Below are 23,974 nucleotides of genomic sequence, written 5' to 3'. Positions count from 1 at the left end.
TGCTGGGAAATAATGGGAAATCAAAAATAACAGCATCAACACCAGAGAGCCCAGGCCGGGATGCACAACATGAACCAGACACCTCAAATACGGGTGCCAAAAATATAACGGCATCAATGCCAGTGTCAGAGAGCCAAGGCCGGGATGTCCAACGAGAACCAGACACCTCAAAGACGGGTGTCAACAGCACCCTAAATTTCCTCACGGAGATGGCGGGGAAAGCGCTGGCAAGCACCACTGCAGCGCAATACAGTAAGTGCTTACCAACAGTTTTTAAAGCCACAGGCATAAAACACGTAGAGTTAATAACGATTAAAGACATAGAAACATTTTTAAAATGGGCACATGAACAAGGCTTTAAGAGAGAGACTGGGCTAAAAGACATTTAGTCGCAATCTCTTACTTTTCTCTTACTTTTCTAAAATACGGGGTGATTCAGACCCCACACAAAATCCCCTCATTACATAAGCATTAAAAGGGTGGGGCAGAATAGAGGGCCCCTTGATTTCTGCAAACTGGTTCAAATTGCAAACCAGCTGGAGGTCATATGTTGGCACCCATATGAGATCTTACTGTTCAGAACAGCTTTTTTCTGGGCATACTTCGGAGCTCTTCGAGTGGGTGAACTCATTGCTTCCAGCACCAAGGCCAGCAACGGCCTGGGCGTCATGGAAGTCAGGGTCAGACAGGAGAGCATCAGCATAGAAGTAAAACAATCGAAAACTGGGGCAAAAAGAACCATCAATATTTGTTGTATCGATGAAGCAGTAAACTGCCCGGTATGTATCACCAATCTTTACTGTGCGCAAAGACCCAAGGTTGGGGGGGGGTTTGATCCACAAGGATGCCTCGGCACTAAGCCGCTACCAATTTAAAGGGGTGCTGATGAAAGCAATCAACAATGCCGGAAGGGACCCCAAGCGTTTCGGCACCCATTCCTCCCCCCCAACAGCTGAAAAACATAGGGGGTTGGAAATCAGATTGCTACAAAAGATACATCAGACCGCAACTAATATAGCCAGCCACCCTCACCCTTTCTTTCTCCCTCCCTTCATACAGAAACACCAGGCGAAGGGAGGACTGTGCTTCAATCAGCATGGATAGTCGGCCCCTCTTATCTTCAGGACAGGCCGATGGGCAGAGGAGACCAAAGAAAGGCCACCATTCATGAACACCATTTCATCATGGTGACGCTCAATGAAACATTAGCAGAACTGGTCGCATACAGGGATCCGCCAGAATTTCTGATCATCCACTTAGGTGGCAATGACCTTGTATCAGTGGGGAGGAGACAGTTAGTCGAGAACATATGTGACTCCCTTGCAGGCATCGCACACAATTGGAAAGGAACGGAAATATATTTCTCAGCCATCCTGCCTAGAAAGAAATGGCAAGGGGCCAATTGCTACAAATCTGTAGAGATTTCCAGACGAAAAATTCTGCACAGCAAGAGGACTGGGCTTCATAAAGCACCAAGCCATTACACTGGGTGATCCAGACCTTTTTCACAAAGACGGCCCTCACTTATCTATCAAGGGCATGGAACATTTCTTTCGAGAAATTACAGCAACACTAGCCTCCAGGGGTTGTAAATAGGAGATACTTGGGGGAACGCGGTCAGCCGTCAAGTCAACCTGCCCACGTGTGGCGGCACGGGCCAGAGGGGGAACTCCAAGACGCGGTGCCCAAAAGTATTGTTTATTATCTTATGATATGTGATTATGGTTATTGGCATAACCATATCTGTACAATAAAAACCTACGGCCTTTTATTGCCAACACTTGACAATGTGTGAGCCAAATTATTTCTGGGTAAGGGTATGGTTTCGGCAAAGTATAATGATGCATGCATATGGGTTCAGCAGTTATGGGCAATGCTGCAGTGCCTCACAAAGCGAGGCAGGGTAACTGCTGTTACCATCAGCAGGCCTGAAGAAGGGCAGCACGTCCTCACCCCCTCTCTGCTCCTTTCCTCCCCCTCCTAGTCATAGAGACACGCAGTCTGTCCTGCACAAAGCTGAGGAAGGGTGAGGTGTAAGCAATCACCTGACCCTTCCTTCATGCAACTAGGTTCTAAGCACCGAAGGACACCAACAGGCAGGCAGGGATCAGGTTCAAAGACCTGCCCCCCCCCCCAGGGGCCAGATAGTCGGCTATCCGGCCGGGGGCCGACACTTAACAGCCCCCACTACTATACACATCAAAGACCCATGGCTCCCCTGGGTCTTATAAATACAGCGCGGCATGCTCTGAGAAAAACACAATCAGTTTGTGGACCCTGAACGGGGACCCAAACACACAGGAGGTGCACTGTTTACTCAGTGCCTTCCAAACCTTTGCTTCTTTTACCACAAAACCCTCCCACCCTACAAATAAGGAAGAAGAACAAAGGAAAAGAAGTACAGGGCACTGTACGATGCCCACAACAAATCGTGGGACATAAGAAGGCGGGCACGGGCCAGAGGGGTAACCCCAAGACCCGGTGCCCAAAAGTATTGTTTATTATCTTATGATATGTGATTATTGTTATTGGCATAACCATATCTGTACAATAAAAACCTACACCCCCTCTCTGCTCCTTTCCTCCCCCTCCTAGTCATAGAGACACGCAGTCTGTCCTGCACAAAGCTGAGGAAGGGTGAGGTGTAAGCAATCACCTGACATTTCCTTCATGCAACTAGGAGTAAAGCACCGAAGGACACCAACAGGCAGGCAGGGATCAGGTTCAAAGACCTGCCCCCCCGCAGGGGCCAGATAGTCGGCTATCCAGCCGGGGGCTGACACTTAACAGCCCCCACTACTATACACATCAAAGACCCAGGGCTCCCCTGGGTCTTATAAATACAGAGCGGCATGCTCTGAGAAAAACACAATCAGTTTGTGGACCCTTGGTTCAGCAGTTATATTCTGTCACTGAGGAAATGGCTCGTGCTACACTGAAGCAGCTCGAAATTGAAGACCAAATTAACATTCCAATTTTCACACAAATAAGGAAAATTATCAAGCATGGCTTTGACCTATGATCCAAATTCTGGCAATCTTTAAATGAGACAAGGCATTGAGTGCAGAGATATTGCAAGGAAAGCCTGAGAACAAATCACTCCGAGGCAAGGGAGTACCCCTCTGCAATGCGTTGCATCAGCTTATAAAGGAATGACCTGCCCCATACATTGTCAAAATTAACTGAAACAATGTTGCATTTTAGCCTACCTCAGTATCTGAATGTATGCATGCTGTATTTATTTTTTTGTAAAGTACTGTCCTGTTTGCAAGTTGTACTTCATTTTTGTGTTGCCACATTGCAGCCGAACTTTGTGTACAATTTAACATTTTCACTGCTTACCAATTCGTACTGACGAATATAGTCTAGTTGGGTCTTTTTACTTCTCTTCAGAAACATCCTCCTTAACCCCTGGCGCGTAGCTGGTTTAAAATTGGAGAACGCCTGAGTGAGCTGAAGTGTCCTCCAGCTCAGAATCAGCAGGGGCTTAAAGAGTTACCTCCTGCTGACCTTTCCAAATGTAACAACAGTTGTCATGCATGCTTTACCCTTGTTGCATGGTACAAAATGCCACACCACATTAAGGAAGTGTATCCAGACTGGCGCTACTAGTGTCGGTCTGCATATACTTTCTTAATGTGGATTGACATTTGTTATTTGGCATCAATGGTAAACGAACATGATGAGTGTTGTTATATCTAGACAGGCGTACGTTGGTGGCTCCAGTCTGGCCCTATAATCTATGGGTGCCATGGCAGTTTTGTGCTTTGCATCAAGATAAAATGCAAACTTAAGTGTGAGTATGTGGTAACACTGGCCTATGTTGGTATATACAGTCTGGATATACTTTCTTTCGGTGGCATGGCATTTCTTACTGGCTGGTGTTCCTTATATGGCATAAATTGGTGCAGCCTAAATAAACCTGTATGGGCACAGCAAGCATGACCATGTTTTATATATTGGCATATGTTGTGGGCAAAGGCATCATGAAAATGTTTTCAAAAATATGCCTGTGCATTGTTGGGGACTTGCATCTAGTGAGGTTTTTCATGTGCTACCATACCAAACCGATTGCAAACTGTGTGGCTTTTTACACGTTTTTATCGCAGAAAGCGCTGTGAAATACACCATTTTGACTCATTATTTTAAAACTTTTCTCTGAAGGGGCGGAGGGAGAGGCCCCCTTTCATTGGGTCGGGCTCCCCCTTTAAGTGCTCGATTGCTCCCGAATATTAGGCCCATGTAAATGCACGTTCCTCCAGTTCAAAGATTCACCAGTCGCCACTGTACTATAAAACACAAAGAGAAAGTGAATAACACATGCATGACCATCTCCTTTCGGGGATCACCTAAGAAACTTCAAATTCGTGAACAAGTGTGTAAAAAATATTTTCCTCGCCTCTCTATCCCAAAGTTTAAAAAAAAAACAAAAGGGGAAGGGGGTATATTTTGGGATGAGTGCGTCCATTCCCTGCAAAAATAGGCCTAATTAATTCACCCGTGCTCAGGTTATTCTTCCCAGCAGACGAAGGTCTGGTGACCACTGCAGGGAAAAGCAACGTTGCATAACCTGAACACAGCTTCAAATGAATTTTTCATAAGCATACGTTTGAAATTAAGTAGTACTTTCCACATGATGGCGCCAGGTCCCCGTGCGCCGAGTAGTGTAGTTTATAGCAGGCAGGAGCACAGAACGGTCTTTCAATGCCAAGATGTATGCAACATTTAAAAAAAACAGCAAAAGGCACTCTTACTTCAGTGGCATATTCAAACAATTATAATCAGTCTTATGAGATGCCACTCCTAACATCCGTAGGGTAAGCAGATTACTCGAACCTGCCCAGGAAGGAAGAGAAGATAAAGTGATAACTGACAAAAACACAGTTAGCCATACTTACGAGTAATCAACGTGTTCACCCCCTTCACAGAAAGGTGTATGCAGGTTTCCACGCCGATTCCTCCCCCAGGAGCCCTCGCACAGGAGAGTGAGATGCAAAGAAACGTTCGCGGGATACGTGTTTGCAGACCTGCTCTGCCCGAACTGGCATCAACCCTGGAGGCAACAAAAAGAGCAGCGTTAGTAAATGGATTAAGGCTAGTGGCCTTCTTTGCTACATCTTCTCCCATGCATTGCTTACAAAATCCACAACAGTTAAATCTGCTCCAGAAATACCAGTTCATTGAACATCTGTTATTCAAATTGTTTTCATTTTAATTAAAGAAGGGATACGAGGTGTGTGGAATGGGCTTGGGCAAAGACACCAAACAAGCAATACAGAAGCAAGACGTGTTTAAAGTACCAAAATACAAAACTGAAACAATAAACCAGCTCTGTTTTAAAGGAATAGTGCGCTCAAAAATGGTACTGTTCCAATCATTGGGGCAGGTCGCTATAAACATACAGTGATCTAACATAAACATGTTTCCTATGCATCTTACCTTAGTTTTCCTCACTTTTACAGATGCAAAAACAAAGTGTTGGGAGCCATCTTGTGCTAATCTTATCCGTGGATCGATCGCCCTAAGTTCAAGTGCGCTCGCGGCAATAAATCAAAACATCCGCCCATGAAACTGACATCACTAGACGCATTCGGCCCTTTCCACAACGCTAATGCACATCTCGTTTCAACGTTCTCTGTCTGCAAGTTATTGACGTGTCTCCATGGAAATCCTCAAGAAGTATAAGTAGACCCTTTCGGATCAGGCAACACTCTAGTTTCTTAGTCAACAGTTTCACTGTATTTAGTTTAGATCCCCCCCCCCGTGTCTCGTCTCTGCTCGGTTGAGATATTTTACTAGTACGAAGCCCCTGCGAACCATTACTTACAGTAGCAGAACCTATTTCACTAGTTACTTGCGTTAAATCTTTGTCATACAATGTCAACAATACAGCCCAATACAGAGTATTCAGAGGAGGAACTGATAATAAGAGAAGGCTGCTGAAACAAAGGGAAATCAGACAATAGTTTCCAAGATCAATCACCCGAGCATGAACCGCAGCAGAGTGGCATGCAAGATGTTTCAACTTGGTGTACCTGCAATCGTTGCGAGGTCATGCCAACCGAGGTGGAGAACTGCTGCTGCTGAGAAAACTCTGGATGCTCGGCCTACATAGCTGAAGACAAACCAACGCTTTGCGTTACCGAGCTGCATGATTTCAGGGCAGCCTGCCTCACAAGTTCCATGTTGAGGATTATGATGGTGCTTATGCAGGAACTTCGTGGAACAGTTCGGACGCGCAATCCAAGTAATGAGTAAGTATATCCCAAGTTCACATTCATCTCGACTAAACTGCCTATGCCCTCTCAACCCCAATCCTTTCTAGTCCTGAATCCCACCAGCCCCAAACCCCCAGTTGCTTTCATGCCGATACTCACCTGACCCCCTTCCACTGACCATTCCAGAACACCCACCCCATCCCTAATGCTTTGCATTAGTATATTCTCCCAAAAGCAACACACGTCCACCTATAACACTAGGATCCAAGCATGGCAGATGGTAGATCAAACCTCTGTGGTGTGTTGTAATTATTTCTTTAAGCATATAGTAGAGACTTGTGCTGTAAGGGTTCCCGCCTTCATTTGTCTAAGGGCAACTATGCCATCGAATTTCAGATGCACTTTTTGAAGTTGGCTGCTACACTTATCAGGTTCATTCGATTTAAATATGTATGTTTCTCTTTCTCAGGTGATACAGGCTGGTGGCCTAATGTTTATTTACATGGTGTCTTTATGGGAGGCTTGAATATCGCAGTCGACGAGTAATACCAGCATTTGTCGTTCAAGCCATTCACCACAAATTCCCCAGTGACAGCGGACAGTACAGGGGATTTTCTCATACTGTACTTCAACCTCAAGTATACAATTTATAGTGTGTTGGTGCCATCAACAACACCCAATTAAATGAAATGCAACTAAGTAAATAAGGATATTTTTTGAGTTTTTCATTGATTCAAGAACATGCGCAATCGTCTATGAGTGTCATGCTACAATGGTTGTTGCTCGGGTGGACTGTGAACGAATGGAGGCACTGGAAATAATTTGCAAAGTGGTCCCATATTACGCATATTGATCTAGCTCCACCCTTTTCCTATGATATAATCGGAAAATAAAATACAAAATAGGCACAGAGTGCAGAGGTACACCGTCAAATCTCCACAGTACCCAGTAGCCCAGTCCAGCCCAGGTTGGTGCACTTTTGCGCTCACCTTATCCATCCCCCCTTCCAGCATCAATGGCATTTCACACCTATGACCGTGCACTCCCAAGGGGGCTGGGTGGGTGTGACCTCAAGTTGTCGAACACCATGTACACTTCAAAGGGATCTTCCGCACTGTGACCATTGTCCAGATGGCCTCCGAAGACCTTGTGTATCCAGACACCCCTCTTCAAAGCCCAGGCCCTGCAATCAACAAACATTTGTGTCCCTTCTGCATTGTTCCGGCCTTTTCGTGCTCGCCTTATGCACATACACCCACCCTTCCAGTATCAATGGCATTTCGCACCTATGACTTTCGTAGCCCTATGCCTGTGCGCTGGAAAGGCGGCAGGGTGGGATCATATGGCAGATGAGAACCATTGGGATAGAGGCAGAGTGGGTGTCTATGAACATGTCACCCATTCACATACACACCCACTTGTGTAAGCCTTTATAAACACCTTGAGATTTACCTTGAGAACAACTGGGAGATCGACTAGGTATACCGGCATCGAGCTACCTGTTGACTGGATACTTGTTCCTCTTCTTGCTGAATCTGCTCATCTGTTTGCCAAAGTAAGGGTAGGTCAACTAATTACTTCCCTATATTCATCGAACGTTACTATGAACGTTTATGTTGATTTCAACCAAATGTACCCAGGATTTTAATTTTCATGTAACACAAAGACTTATGCATTAGTGTTTAGTTCAGGTATTTTCTTCTTGATAACTACCACAATTCATCACTGTGCGTTGTAGTAGAATGTGCAGTATAACAATTGTATAATAATGTTCTCCTAGAGTTGTAGGTCACACAGCTTTTCTGTCTTTACTCAAATTAAACTTTAAAGACAAATCTCTGGTGCAAATTGCTTTATTCACATTCATCCTGTGTTATTCGTGCTAATAGCTCATATTTCTTTATACAGATCTCACACACTTTTCAAGAATGCCATCATGTGTTGTTTTCGGTTGCACTTCTGTAAGCCACTCCAAGTTCAGGGCACTATACTGCATGCATTCCCTAAGGATATTGATTTAATAAGACTATGGCTTAGAAATTGCAGTTGTAAAGTGGACGAGATTGAAATTAGGGCCCAGGAAATCAAGGCCGATGTGAGGGCCAATCGATTCCGCGTCTGCAGTATGCACTTCACCCAGGATATGTACGACCAGTCAAGGTACACAAGAAAACGTCGACGCAAGTTCTTCCTAAATGGCTTCCAAATGCCATCCCAACTCAATTTCCGCAGGTGGTTGGTGAGGTGAGTAGTGAACGTTGATTTTGTTATGTTTGTTGATATGCAGGACGATGGTCAGCATTAAAAAGTATCTTCCATCTGTTTATCTACATCACTGTTCTATTACTCAATTTTCCATAGTCATTGGATTCAACACAAGTGCCAAATATTTAATCTTCATATACTTCATCTTTACCCACTTTGTGGAGCCTCTAGTCAGTAAATGTGATCCTTGATGAAAACTTCCACAGTGCCCCTTAGAAATTATGTTTGGGAAATGTGTTGGGAAATGTGTTGGTTGATACATCCTTCTTCACTTACAGCACATTGATGGAAGAACAGACCCTCGCAAGCGACAAATCCACTGACATGCCTTCTATCCCAATGGTGAGCCCTTCTGACCTGCACAAAGTGAAATTTTATCGCATAAATCCACTTTTCAAGTACTAATTTTCCTTTTTCATTATACTATTTTTCAGACATTGGGCTGAAAATGAAGGAGCAAGATTCTGCATCAATTTCTGTTCCCGAGTCAACATCAACTTCATACACATACCAAGTAATATTACACTACTCTTTGCATGCGAGAGAACTGCTTGCATATGGTATTCTTTCAATGTAAACCTATCAAAATGTATATGTCCAGTAGTGGCTATTTGTACAAAGTGGCAGGTATGGGTTTGGGAATGTATGGTTTTGTGTACGTGTGTACCATTGTCTGCATTTCAGTTCAGTATGTACCTTCTTCTGCATTGCATTTTTTCGGTTTCATTTAGCTTTTTAATCCGTATTAAAACAAGTGCTGTATTATAAATGGATGGTGGAACTTCGACTACTATCGCGTCCACCTTTCAAACAGGTCCACAGCTTGAGGTAATTCTATGAACATTTCGCTTTCAAGAATCAGAGTACATCCGACATTGGATATACTTTGAGACATAAATGTATGTAACCATGCATGGTTTAAAACTTTTCTGATTTTGGTAGTAACGTTGCACTCCCCCACCCCCTCAACCCCCCTAATGAAGAACCGTTACCAAGGACACATTACAAAGCGAAATCAAGTCTATGTTTGAACTCAGATGGATATCAGGTGAAATATGAACTGAAGGTTATGATCAAGTCACGTGCGCTCGTTTTGAGGTGTTATGCATACTAATGTTCTATTTGTGTTGCAACAGCAACCCTAACAGTATATGGTTCAAACTCTATGTAAAATACTTTGCTTGGAGGTGCTCTGTTGAATGCAAACTTTTATTGTGCACTCTGGCTGACATTGTATTTTTTTTGTATATTACTCTATTTAAGGAATGTGCTCCAGATGTGGACTTAGAAGAGGTGCATGGAACTGAGGTATACATTTATGAAGTGAAATTGGGAATCACATTGCGTTTTGAATAAATTGTAATTATGTCGCAATCTTTTCCAGTCTAATTAATTTCTATTTGTAGATATGTACATAGGTTTGTTTTCTTTGAAATTAAATTTGCTGTATTTAAACCATATAAAACCTTTTTTTTGCAGCTGGTTGTCACCGTCTGCAAAGCGAAGGCCACTGTTTCGAGGCAAATCAAGAAACCGAGGGTAAATAACGTACCAGTTTGTTTTTCATAAGATTTTGAGCAGATGTTTTAATCTTTCTAGGTTTTTAGTTGCAAGATCGTATGTTCTGTATGTGTGCAATACATTCAGCATCTTCTTCTATTTATTCTTTTAGAAGCCAAGAAGTAAGAGGAGTAAAAATACGCAGACATCGCTTGTAAGCAAAGATGTTGCTTGTCAAACCGATTTGACATTGGAGCAACTAATATCTCAGGCGCAGCGTGGCACAGTCAACAAGCAGACTAGTGATGCATTTTCCCAGTGGCCGGAAAATGAATGGAATGTCAAATGCGACCCTTACAAAGTCAGCCTGGACCATTGCTACTTTGTACAAGGTCAAAAACAGGAAAATGAAGAAAGTGATGATGCATTGCAACTGCTTTCCGACCACTTCACAAAATCTACACGCTAAAAGTCTTCTACCAAAATAACTCAAAAGTTAGCTGTTTCTCCAATTCATGTTGAATTATCAAATGAACTAGAGGTTGAAGCTTAAACAAAATTGATGATCTTGCAGACGATCTCTACTTCAGCATGCAAAGTCTTGAAGATTTGTTCACCACCGTCGACTCACAAAAATCAGTACCGCATGACTATTGGCTACTAACGGAGAAAAAGTACATTGTGTTCGACAGCTGCCTGATAGAGATTGCAGATATGCTCATAGGTGAACATACAATCGGGGCCAATATATGCGAAGAGACATTGGTGAATGTGTCTCGCGTATTACAAGGCACCAACCTGAAAATCCAAGCAACCTGTGTGCTCCGTCATAATACATTCACATGGTCTGCTCAACCAATGCTCGGTAACGTGCCAGCTAGGAATCTACTTTGTTCAGCAGCTTTCAGCAAGATTTTCAGTTTTTGTCAGTTTGTGGGTCTTGAGTGCCTTGCTAAAACTCAATGCTACAAGTACAAAAGGGAATTCTTATTCCCCGCTATTAGTCATGCTTTGAATGTTGAACAGATGTGTCAATGCACAGTACATTCTCTGGCAAACGTTTCTGGCTAGCTGGCGACGGACAGTGTGGCAGTCCAGGATTTTCCACAAAGTATTGCATTTACCAATTTCAAGACATGGAAAATAAAATAATTCTAAGTTATGTCATGGTGCAGGTGTGTGAGTGTTCATTGTCTGTTGCCATGGAGAAACATGGCTTCATCAAATCCATTCAACTTCTGCAATCCAGGGGAATGCAAATAGACGTGATACCCACCGACAGGCACGTTTCGATAGCGAAGGCCATGTGAAAGCTGTTTCCACACATTCAGCATCAATTTGATGTATGGCACACTGCTAAATCAATCAATAAAAAAAATTACAGCTGCTGGGAAAAGAAGGTTTCTGAAAACCTTATAAAATGGTGTCAGTCCATCAGCAACCATCTTTGGTGGAGCTCCAAAACTTGTGAGGGATCTGTGGAAATTCTACTTGAGAAATGGATGTGCACATGGACCGTTGGCGAGGGAGGAGGAACAGAAGAAGTGGTTGGTGCATTGTTCACCTCCACACAAAGCACTTGAAAAGATTGTGTACGTTAAAACGCTTTCCAAGGACCTGAAGGGACTCACCGATTTCTGTCACACTGGAGATTTGTAGGTGTTTCATAATATGTGCCGTAAGTACAGGCCCAAAAGGATGCACTTCGGCATACACGGTATGGAGGCGAGAACGAGATTAGCCGTACTGGCCCATAGCAATAACGCTGGAAGGGATCAAGCAAGAACTTCAGGAAAATTGGGGGTTCCCACGCTACTATAAGGCCTTTACAAAACAAAGCAAACAATGGGAGGTCAAGCCAACATACAAGAAATGGATTTTGAATTTGTCAAAGATCTGACATGGACTGTGTTGGCCATGCATACACATGGACTGGAAGCGGATTTTGTTTCCAGGACCCCATACAATGCCACAAAACATTGCAAACGAGCCTTGTCCTCCAAAATCCGAACTTCTTGTACAGCGCAGTTCTAGATTCAAATGATGTGTAGCTCTCTGTAAAATGCGTTTACATTCACATCTGAAGGTGTTATCAATGCCAAATCATAAATGGCAAAAAAAAAAGATTTAATGCAAAAGAAACTGTAACTGAATATTGAATTGAATGTGGAAGGGGAGCCCCACAAGGCGGCCGGATCTAAAGAAGTAAGATTCCATTGTTCACCAGACTTAAATAGCACACATCAGGATATTTTATGGCATGGTGTTGAGGGTCTAAACCTATTGCCTGTCTGTTTTTGAAAGTACATTCTGCCTCAATCAATTCATCATGTCATTCTTTATGTGTTCTCTGTGGTATATTGGGGCTTATGTTGATCATGTGCAATAGCCAATTTTGAAATGCATATTGGTAAATAGAGTGCCACAATGGTTCATAAGTTAGCTCAGTGTGTTAACCACTCATTGCAGCAATGTGTGTTCTTATGCAAGATTGGAATAGCACATTCCTTTAAGGCTGGCCGAGCTTTCCTATGTTTGAAGTTTATAAACCTGCCTGCATATGTACTTAGTCTTGCAGCGCAACAGGTGCTATTATCAGCAATTTATCTGCACCAGGTAGGGTTTGCAATAAAAACAAACATGTCATTCTTATGGTTAAGGTCTAGAAGTTGGTTTGTTCAGATGGGGTGTTGTAAAACCTAGGTAATCACCTCCAACGCTGAGCATAAACCCTTAGTCCAAGAGATTAATAAGTATCCAAATTTGGAACCAAAGTATTCGACCTTGTATCCTCGCTTTGTCAGCAGATATTACAGTGATCCTGGTCTCTTAATCTAATATCTCGTACATTACTGTACTGTCTTCTGTAAGGTTTGCCTCCTCGCATGCAGTGGCATCAATTAGCCCATTACTTGATCTTTCTTCTTATGTAGGCCATTTGAGTGGAAGGGGTGGCAGACAGAAGGGAGTGGACCAGATGGTGCAGGACTCAGGTAAGCATATTGTAAAGAGTGCTGTACTCTTTTTCTCTAATGGCAACACTATTCGAAAACCATGTCCCACTTATAATCATTTTAAAAGTTTTAAAGTAATTCCTTTGGTTTGGTGGAGGGGGGGGCAAAGATGTCTGTTCCCAGGGCCCCAAAAGTGCTTAAGATGTCCCTGTCAGCCAGGTATGCTCAGCCTTCTGAAACACACAGTGTGCCACACACAGTGTCTGAACATGCACCGTAAATTGGTAAGACAGTGTACATAACAGTATTACATAGGGGGTGGAAGGCTACAATTGTTTTTTTGCTCATCCGTCTATTCATTGCAGTGTGTGTAAGCTAGGATCATCTCTCCATGTAGCTACTGCGAAGGTCTAACTCACACAAGTTACATTGCGAAAGACACGATAATATGCTAGTCGGCTACTCCATCAAGAGGTAATCCGCTTGATTGAATGAAACAGTTCTGGAGGAGGGTGAGGTTACCTTTATTTGGAATTTCATTTGAGGGCCGATAAACACTGGTGTGTTTCATCAAAGCACACAATTTGTGAATGTAGGCATGTTAACGTGGCGTAACATATCTTTAGATGGATGTTTCAAGCTATCCTTCCTGTTCTGAAACACTGTACCGCCTCAATGCCTTTTTTTCCCTGCATTCTTTGCCGAAATCGATAGCTAAACGTCTCAGCCTTTGAATAGGACAAATGCCTTGTTGTAATTTGGCCTTGAACGCTAGGCATCAATTGCTCGAAGGACATACCCTGTGAGGAATAGAAAAAAAAGAAAAGATAACTAACTATATTCAGAGTGACATCTACCGCCAAGTTAGTCTGAAAGTGTGTGATACATCATACAGAGCGGTTGCTCGTGGAAACAATCTAACCATGGAATTTCCAGTTATATACGTTGAAGTTTACATAACATTTTTTTTTTATTTTTTTTTATTGACAACATACATATAAGGTTGGGTGAGAAAGCCAACCCAGCCAGCAAAAACATCAAAATGAACCAGGTTGTCGGTATTTTTAGTATTAACTCCCTTCCCCAATTCCCCCCTCCCATCCCACCCCCACAATAATTCAACATACCAAGTTTTGAGGAATTGCAAACTATAATAACTTTGGGGAGAACACTTGCTTACCACTTGATTATTAAGCGTAACACTTGAGACAGTGGGGTCTGTCAGAGAGTCAACTGATTAGGAAACAGACCGGGTCCCTGGGGGACATGAAGATGGACACAATATTGAAGCAGATTAGTATACATTCTACAAACGCATAGAAATACAACCCTCATGGAGAAGAACTGCGGTCCATTCTTGTACAAAGTCCGACATAGTGTCGTTCGTTATTGCAGTGAGCTTTTCATATATAAAAATCGACCTAAGTTTACAGAGCCATTCCTCCTTGGATGGAGCCGAGGCGCTTTTCCATTTTTGGGCGAGTGCTAGTCTCCCCGCTCTCAGCATGGCCCTGATGACCTTGGGAAATGCATTCAATTCTGTCTCCGGCATGGGAATGCCCAGGAGGATTTCCAACGGTAGTAGGGACGGGCAAAACCCCTCGATATCCTTAATCCAACTCAGTAATTCCGACCAGTAAACCTGTATAACCGGGCATCCCCACCACATGTGAAACCAAGTGCCCCGTTGATGACAACCCCTAGGGCAAGAGGGGGACACATCCCTAAACATCTTGGACAAAGTGGCCGGGGGCGGTGCCATGAATGGAGAATTTTGAAGCTGTGTTCCATGGCAGCGGTATATAGCGATCCCGTAAAGATACATTTAAAGATTGCCCTCCAAGTATGGTCGTCCAGTGGCATGCCCAGCCTTTCTTCCCATAAGTTTTTGAAGGGTTGTCTACCCTCTAGGTCTGCCATTATGAAAACGCTATAGAACATAGATAGAGAGCCCTTCCGGGATGTACTTTTGGCCAAGCTATTTTCATAGGGAGTGAGGGGGCGTTTAAATTGGTCGGCCCACCGAGGATGGATCAAAATCCCCTTTAAGCGTAAGTATTCGAAGACCGAGGGAGGGCTATCTTCCAATGCTTCGATCAATTTGTCGTATTCTATGAAGCCCTCTTCACGAAAAAGCTGAGAGACCCTCTCCAAGCCCATATGTGACCAGGACTGGGTGTCTCAGAAGCCCCTGGAGCCCAGGTCGATGGGAGGGCCCCAGAGCGAAGTCAAGGGGGACGGCCAAGAAGACAATTGTTTATTAACTTTGTTGGGCTTCCAAGCTGCCCACAGGGCCGCCAGGGTAGGGTGTGTTCTGAGCTGAGAGGGGAGAGCTTTAGGGGGAACCCACAAAACGTCTCTGACTTTTTTCGGGTTGGTGTGAATGTCCTCAATATAGGTCCAATATGTTCCCATGTAGTCCCTCACATGCTCTAGCATCACCCGGAGCTGAGCTGCTTTATAGTAAAGCCTAAAGTCTGGGAGACCGAATCCGCCATGAAGTTTTGGGAGGGTTAGGGTGGAAGTTTTGACTCTCGTCCTTTTACCGTTCCAAATGAATTGGAGGACCCGGGACTGAAGTGCCTCGAAAAAGGCCTCGGGAATCACCACGGGGAGCGCTGCAAAAAGGTAAACGAGGCGGGGCAAGATATTCATCTTCACCGTGACCATGCGCCCAAGCCAGGAAAGTGTAAGGGGTGCCCACCGTCTGAGGTCGCTGCTAACCTGGGCCAGGATCCCCGGGAAATTGCATTGGTAAAGTTGGGATACATCTCTGGGGATGGTGGTGCCCAAAGTGGACTCCCGCTCTATTCTCACCCCCAGTATGTCGGTGTTACCCCCGATGTCTCGATCCCCCGGACCCATGGGCATGATGCTTGATTTGGACGCGTTTACCTTCAGCCCTGAGAAGGAGCCGAAGTAGTGTACGGGGTAGGGAGTCTTGAAGATTTGTTAGGTAACCCAGAATATTGTCTGCAAATAGGGAGAGTTTAAAGTCACAGTCGCCACACCTTATTCCCGTGATTTCCGGATCATTCCTAACCGCTATGGCCAGCGGCTCCATTGCCAAAGCATACAGAAGGGGTGACGGGACATCCCTGTCGGGTGCCCCTAGAAAGGGAGAAAGGTTCCGAAGTGCCTCCGTTGACCAGTACTCTCGCCGAGGGGCCATTATATAATGCTGCGACCCACCCACAAAAGTTATCTCCCAAACCCATCTTTCGGAGAACCCTGCCCATGTAAGGCAACTCGAGGCGGTTGAAGGCCTTTTCTGAGTCTAGTGAGAGAAGGTAACCCTCCACCCCCTGTCTGGATGCCTCATGCATGAGATCAAGAGTTTTTCTCATGTTATCTGATCCCTGGTGACCCGGGATGAAGCCCACTTGATCTCCATGCACTAGGGTAGGAAGGATTTTCACCAGTCTATTTGCTAGGAGTTTGGCCAATATTTTAACATCAGTGTTGAGGAGGGATATGGGGCGTTATGATTGGCAATAGGAGGGATCCTTTCCCTCTTTGGGGAGGACTACGATCAAAGCAGACATCATCGTGGGTGGGAGGGAGCCCTGGTCCAGCGCAGCATTGAACATCTTGGCCATGAACGGGGCTAGTGTGGACCGGTGGGTCTTATAAAACTTAACTGTATAACCATCACCCCCCGGGGCAGTGCCACTCTTTAATGAAGATATGGTGTCTATTATTTCTTGCAGGGATATGGGGTGCTCCAGAGAATCAGCCTTGTCGGGAAGAAGGCCCGGGATCGGGAGGGAGTCTAGGAAGCTGTCGACTTCATTCCCATCACCCATATATTCTGAGCAATACAGTTTTTCATAATATCGCCTAAATTGTTCCGCTATCTTGCTATCCCTCACGGTCGAGTCCCCATCCGGAGTGTGGATGGAGTTCACCCTCCTGCTATTCCTGAGCTCACGAAGCCTCCAGGCCAGTATCTTATCCGCCTTTTCCCCCTTTTCCATATATTTCTGTTTCAGAAAAGAGAGCTTCCTCTCCGTTTGTCCCACCAGGAGGTCCGCCAACTTAGATCGCAACCTCTGTAATTCCTCCCATTTCCCGGGAAACATCTGTGTTTTCAACTCCCCCCCCCCCCCCCCCGGTTGAATAGCCTCTATCTTTTCCCTTAACAATTTCTCCTCGCGGCCTCTCTCCCTTTTTTTCCCAGACCCTATACCAATAAGGGTGCCTCTAATAGTTGCCTTGAATGCCTCCCATACTCCCATAGTACCAACCTCCCCGTTATCATTGAGGCAGAAATAGTCCTCTATGGCTACTAGGAGGGATTGGCGTACCTCCTTGTCTTGCAGGAGGAGGTCGTTGCACCTCCACCGGGATCCAGATGCCAGGGCAGGGGGAAGACCCAACCTAATCTTTACCATATCGTGATCCATCCAAGGGACAATCTCCACTCCCGAATTCGAGACCTCTCCTTGCAGCGAGGAGTCAACCAAAATGTAATTTATACGAGAGAAAGCAGCATGTGGCCTTGAGTAGAAAGTGTAATCGGGATTCCGGCCCCGCTCGGAGGTACACATGTCACACAAGCCCAGTTCGCCAGTTTCTTGTGGAGACGAATGTTAGGGCAGGGATTAGCAGACTTCCTATCCCTCTCGGGGCAGAGAACCATATTGAAATCCCCACCCACCAGTAGGGTGCCCTCAGAAAATGACATTATAATCTCTTTCATTCCCCCCCAGAAGGTGTCCTGCGCTTCGTTCGGAGCGTATATGCAAACCAAAGTAAACAACCGGCCCCACACTTCCCCCTTAACCATGAGATATCGTCCATCCGGATCTGATTTCAAAGCTTTAAACGCAAAATGGGCCCCGGGGGACACCAATAAAGCTACACCTCGCTTCTTTGCCTGGGAAGACGCCGTGAACATCTGGTCAATGGTTTTGGCCTTGAGCTTAGGTTCCTTACCCCGAACCCAATGAGTTTCCTGTACAAAGAGGAAGTGAAGCCGGAGCCTTGCAAATTCCCTCACCATTAGCAACCTCTTTGCAGGCGAGTTGAGCCCGCGTACATTTAATGACCCCAATGTCAAGAATTGGAGCAAATCATCCATTAAAACACAGGTAAAGACTCAGCTCCCCTCTTAGAACAGCAAGTGTTGTTACTCCCACAATGCTTTCGCACCCCGTTAATGGCTCGAGACAGCCCCAGGGATGCGAAAAAGACCAGAACACTTGGCGCGCTATAACTGTAACCCCAGAAAACCAACTCCCACGCTTCAACCCCCCCCTTGCCCCCCTGATCGCCTGGCAGTTCCATGGCTTCATCCTATCGCCACCATTGTCTCCCTCCTCCGGGCTCATTAATTCTTCATAAACAACAACTCGAGCCCCCCCCCCACCCCCAAGATCCATGCAGAATACGAACAGTTACATCCCCCCCTCCATTCACAGAGTCAAGTACAGGCTTATTCATTGAACACCAGGAGCCCCCTCAAATATTCTGAAGTTCCGGGGATGCTGGGGCCACTCTCCTAAATTTCCTTTGGCCTCGAACTCTGCGCCTTTCCCTTGGAGTCTTATTCCCTTTCGGGCCTGTCGGGGCTCGCTCACAATCCTGCTCTCCCATCTCCATATTTGGATTGTCCAAAAGTTCGCCTGACACCCTGTGAATATCGTCCTCCGTGACCAGGGCATACTTATAGCCCTCAAACTCAAAAGAAAGTGAGAATGGGTACCCCCACTTGTATCGGACCCCCCTGGTCTGGAGCATCTTCGTCAGCAGGGAGCAAAGGCGACGTATTGCAAGGGTGAAGGCTGACAGATCCTGATACACTGAGATCTGGGCCCCCTCCCACTCCACTGGGTCTTTCTTGCGAGCCAGTTTGAGAATCTTGCTTTTCTCTGCAAAGTAATGAAAGCGAACGAGAACGGACCTGGGGCCTCTGGAGGATGCGCCCGCTCTATGGGCCCCTGTCAATGGTTGGTTCGTTAGTGTTGGCCCCTTCGAAGAGCGATCCTATTACTGCGTTGACAGCTTTAATAATGTCCGCTTGCGTTTCACCTTCGTGCTCCGGGAAACCTAGGAAACGCAGGTTGAAGCATCATTCCCTATTCTCCAAGTCATCCAGTTTTAGGGAGCATTTCTCTTCCCTCCTTTCGAGCTCCGCCAGACGCATGTCAAATTGTGTCTCAAAGATGTCGTTTGAAGCTGTATTGTTCTCTAGCGCCTGAACCCTGTCATCAATATTGTCAACTTTCTTATCCAAGGAGTCTAGTCGCAGAGCAATATCCGCCCTAAAGTCTCTAATTTCCTCCAGGAGGGCCGCCATGCCCTTGGTGACTGTGCTGGTGTCAGTAGATTCCTGCAGCGTCTGGGCTGCCATCTCAGGGGGTGCCAGGGGGCGGGCGGCGGAATTTCTGTAGGGACTCCTTCCAGTTCATAGACCCCCACGAGCATCCCTGCCCCGTGGGGGCCGCCCCTGAAAGCTTGTGCCCAAAGAGTCCCGCTATCAAGATCCCAGTCAGCACCACAAGGGGCAGGGGCCGATCTCACAGAAGGGGCAAGGGTCGGAGACCCAGCGAGGGCGGTCCGAATCTCCGACAAGCTCACCCTCGAAGGTGTAATTCTCTCCCCCACAGGGCTCCTGCCTTGCCCTTCACCCTCCAATCCGCGTGTCTTCACTCCTGCCGGAGCGATGGACAAGGCCTCTCGGGCACTTATGGAGACTCGTCACGTCACTCCTCTTGGGTGACCCCCGCCAATTTGACGCAGTACCGGCGGCGGGTCCGGCCCCCGGAAGCATCCCCTCCCGCCAAATGCGTGTTAGCCCAGTGGCTGAGCGCCACATGGCTTAGTCCCGGGGACCCTGTGCCTGCACCCCAATGCGGCCCGCCGGTGCAGGCCTCTCCCAATGGGGCCCCGTACGTTCGCTTTGTCTGCCTGGGTCCCGCAGATCTTGGGGGACACCCTGTTGTCAAAAGCTCCTCCCGGGCGTCAATACGTGCAGGGGGCTCTCTCCAACTGCACTCCCGCCTCCTCCCGTGACTCCAGCAACTCCCGGGGAGCCGTCCAGGCCTCCCCGGCACCTCCTTACCTCGTACCGAGTTGTCACGCAGCCGGAGGGAGTCCGTGTGCTGCGTGTGTGGGCCGATGAGAGGCCCCGCCTGCCTCCTGTGCGCTCCTGACTCCGACACCTGGTACACCCGTTCTCGTCGCGTGACCACACAGGGCGCTGCACACTCCAGCGGGGGCTCCCTCTCTCCGCCCTCCTCTGCGTTCTTTGGGCCTCGGGAAGGCCTCCAACTGTGCAGTGACACTACGGCGCCTCCTCAGGTCTCCAATCTCAATGGTCCGGTGATCCGCCGCAGCTCCCCAAAGGGTGCCAGGGAGCCTTAGCCGCCCCCCGGATGCATGCTGCCACTAACGCCGTGTTCGAGAGAGGAGGGGGGAGCCGCCAGCCGGGGCCGCCCAGCCGATCCACAGGCCACACTCAAGCCCGGCCCCGCAGTAGTTTCGCGCAGAGCCGCGGCGCTGCAGGAAGGAGGGGCCTCTATCCCTCTGATCTCAGAGGCTCGTAGCTCCGAGACGGCTCCACATCGGGGGTTCAAATTTGGGCATAAGGTGCCTAGCACTCTCAGAAGGGTGGGGATGATGTTTGCTCCTCACTCTGGGGGTGCCAGGGGGGGGCTCAGGTCCCACAAACGATGCCCTTCGGAGGAGACGAGCTGAGATGCGTTAGCACATCTCTGCGCCCCCTGGTGGATCCGGCTACATAACATTTTTATTGGGATTAAAAACGAGTAAGGTGGGGTGCTGTATACATAATAATTAATTGACGGTGAGGTAAACGTCCGTGTGCACTGTGATCGCTTTTCGAACAGTAATCTTGCAAGGTTCATTACAATGACATCTGTCTGGGGTTCAAGCTGAATGGTTGCCATGTTTGTTCTTCGTTTTCTCCATGTGGTTCTCCATCCCATTAGGAGCTATTACTACTTCACAGCACTGAAATTATAGGCAACTTGTGGTCTCAAGTAGTACCCCTTGTTTTCGTTGGTTATGTGTCATGACCAATGTGAGGGGGGCACAAGTTGTGCCACAAGCAGGCTCCCACCAGAACCCTGAGGGCCTTAAAACCACTGCAAAAGTGCTCTTGGAGCCAGTCCTGGTGCCTTTGGCACCAGGCTCATATGTAGGAAGGAAGGGCTGTTCAAACTAGGTCCCATTTATGTACATGGGCCTTTAGGTCCAACATGGAGCACCCACACAGTCTAGTTCTAAGAACCAAGCCATGCGGTCTTGTGTTTTGGGTGTGGCAGGCCTGGAACTACTTTCCCTGGTACTACTTTACCTGGGCTATATAAACCACACCCTGACTGCAGAACACGCTTCGTGTTATTCTGCAACCCGCAGCGTGACGCTCACCGTGTCCAGCTCCTGGTCTTCAGCATCTTCCTGTAATCCTGCAAGAACAAGAACAAGATTATTCTATCAATACCTGAGAAACACCATCCAGCACTCAGCATCTCAACTGGGCTGCAATTTGTGGAAACCGAGAGAAGAAGAAACATCACTCACCTGTGAGTACTAGCTCAAGGACTTCCAGTGAACCGCTACCACAGCTGCTGTTCGAACATTGCGACCTGCAATAGCAAGAAAGGGAAAAACAATTTTAGAATGCGCGCTTCCAAAACATCGAATTCCAAAAGTCTTACCTGAATTCCATCGCGCTACGCCATGCTTCCATCTGGAGCACCACAGCAACATCTGCAAAGGAAAAGAGACATATTCAGGTTCGCTTTCAATATTAAACAACCGCACAGCGCTGTACTTACCTTAACGGATTCGGGGGGGCCTGTTTTTCATCGCGCTCTCATCCACTCGCAGCACCACAGCGGTCTGTGAGGAGAAGAAGAAGAAAACACAGGTTAGCTTTAAAAGACAAAGGCACTGCGCTTCGCGCTTTCTCTTACCTAGAAAACGTGCCTCCACATCCGGCATGCCAACATCAAGACCTTTGCACCTGAAAAGAAGGAGATAAAGACATTAAAGAATTCCCACCATAAACAGAACAAAGACTTACAATTAACAAACCTACCTGCCTACCAGCAGATTCGAGGTCACAGCAGGCCTGGGCCCAAGGAAGGCGTAACTGCACAACTGAAGCAACTCGGGCAGCTCGCCAACAAATGTCGAGCACCCCTGCACAAGAAACGCAGGACGGATAGCTCACCCTACAAATAACTAAGATTCATTATTCAGCACTGCGCAACTACGCATCCAGGGTTCCAGATCTCAGAGTCTTTCAGACGCCCCCGGGGATATCGGGTGAGCGTAACATTGTGTTGTGCTTATGTTTGGGTTTCGAACAGATATAATTTATATAGTAACTTGTTATATTAAAATAAAGAACGGCTACTGAAATGTATTTTTATTGGGTTTTGATCGCTGATACTTTGTACCGTTCTGCCCTTGTCATAGCTTCCAGGTGCCAGCAGACGGCTTCTGGAATCAACACAGGAGGATTACCATAAGCAGTGTTTTGTCAATCAGCATTATGTGGGACGATCGATATGGCCCTATATGTCCGTTTGCGTTTCCAGCAATAAAAAGCAACATGCCAAGATTCATGATGTAAGAAGGCGGAGAAGTAAGAACGTTCGGCTTTGAAAATACTAAAAGATTTGTCTTCTCCCACACGGAGGGCGATCATTAAATTGTTTTTCTGATGTGCCATATGGCAAGACAAGCACATAAAAGGACAAAGAACATAGTCAGCTCCAACTTGCCCACAAAATTTTAAAAAATTGTTTGTTTCCTGTAGTTTATAATTTCTTGTGAACATTCTTTGAAAAGTAAAAAGCAATTGCAACATTGCAGACTATTGATGTATTATTGAAATATTCAATAAGCAAATGCTATTTAGGGCAAGACAGAGAAGATACGCTCTGTGTGAGCTTGTCTGTGTTTATCTTCCTGTTTCTGCGGGCGTGAGTGAGGACGTGGCACGTTGGGCTACGCTGGTCACGAACGAAGATTGTTGGGACAAGTGATGTCATCTTCGGGGTGGGTGTTTTGATCTATTGCCTCGAGCACACTTTAACTTGAGGTGATCGATCCACAGATACGATTAGCACAAGATGGCTGCGCACAACATGTTGTTTTCACACGTGTAAAAGTGAGGAAAAGGTAAAATGCATACGAAAAATGTTTACGATCGATCACTGTATGCTTATAGCAACTTGCCCCAACGATCGGGACAATAACTTTTTTTAGCACACTTAAGTGAAAGAGGTCAGTGTCAATCACAAAATCAAAGTGAATAGATTTTTCGGGATCCTATTTGAACATTTAAATTGAAAGGACACCAGATTATTGATTTGGTGCAATTTACAAGTCCATCAAATAGAAGGAAAACCCACACTACCGTGAATTACCAAGTTTAGATGACTGTATAATGACAATTGAGATCAACGTATCCAGTAGTTTTAGAGTGTTTGCCACCAAACCTAAAATATGCATTTAAGGTCTTAAAAAAGATGATCACAGACAGTCCTTTGTATTCAAACAAGGGCCAACCTGTCTCACATTTTTCCAAATATTCGTCCATAATTTTTCATCAGCAACAACTTTATGAATACATAGTGGGATGGCCCTCCACATTCACTTGGAAACAAATCTTAATGGGGTCAGATGGCATTTGCCTATAGGTTCAAAGGAGGACCTACTGAACACCCTTAGGTTTAAATGTTCTTTAAAACCTCACAAACATCAGTTATTGAAAAGGAATAGAGTAAAGCACCTCTAAATTGCAGTCATGGCACATGGATGTAAATTATTAACTTCAGCAACTTGTACCCCAGACCTGACTTGTAACAGACAAAGGGTTAGTTCTTATTTGAAAATCGCACATGATCGATACTAATGATTCTTGGGCATCATGAACCTGGAAAATTGATGGGTGATGGTGGAAAACATTTATGGGATAAAAATGCATGTTAATGTTTATTGATGAAGTCTAACCTACCAGGTGTCATAGGAATTTGCATTTCATAGCCAAGAGTA

At 46.0% G+C, this 23,974-nt stretch overlaps 1 protein-coding gene across 10 annotated transcripts in view; it reads right to left on the bottom strand.

Annotated features, from left to right (window-relative positions):
• The window catches only part of TAOK3 (TAO kinase 3), a 2,703,337-nt gene that overhangs the window by 2,109,843 nt on the left and 569,520 nt on the right, over nucleotides 1-23,974 (bottom strand). For all 10 annotated transcript variants that reach the window (XM_069619192.1, XM_069619190.1, XM_069619185.1 and 7 more), the window contains one exon: nucleotides 4,899-5,053. The gene's annotated coding sequence lies outside the window, so the exon portion shown is untranslated. The remainder of the gene's footprint in view (nucleotides 1-4,898; nucleotides 5,054-23,974) is intronic.

This window comes from Ambystoma mexicanum, chromosome 10, assembly GCF_040938575.1.
Source record: "Ambystoma mexicanum isolate Mex_15411 chromosome 10, UKY_AmexF1_1, whole genome shotgun sequence".
Lineage (NCBI taxonomy): Eukaryota > Metazoa > Chordata > Amphibia > Caudata > Ambystomatidae > Ambystoma > Ambystoma mexicanum.
The sequence above is the reverse complement of the archived record's forward strand: the minus strand, read 5'-3'. Positions and strand labels throughout refer to the sequence as shown.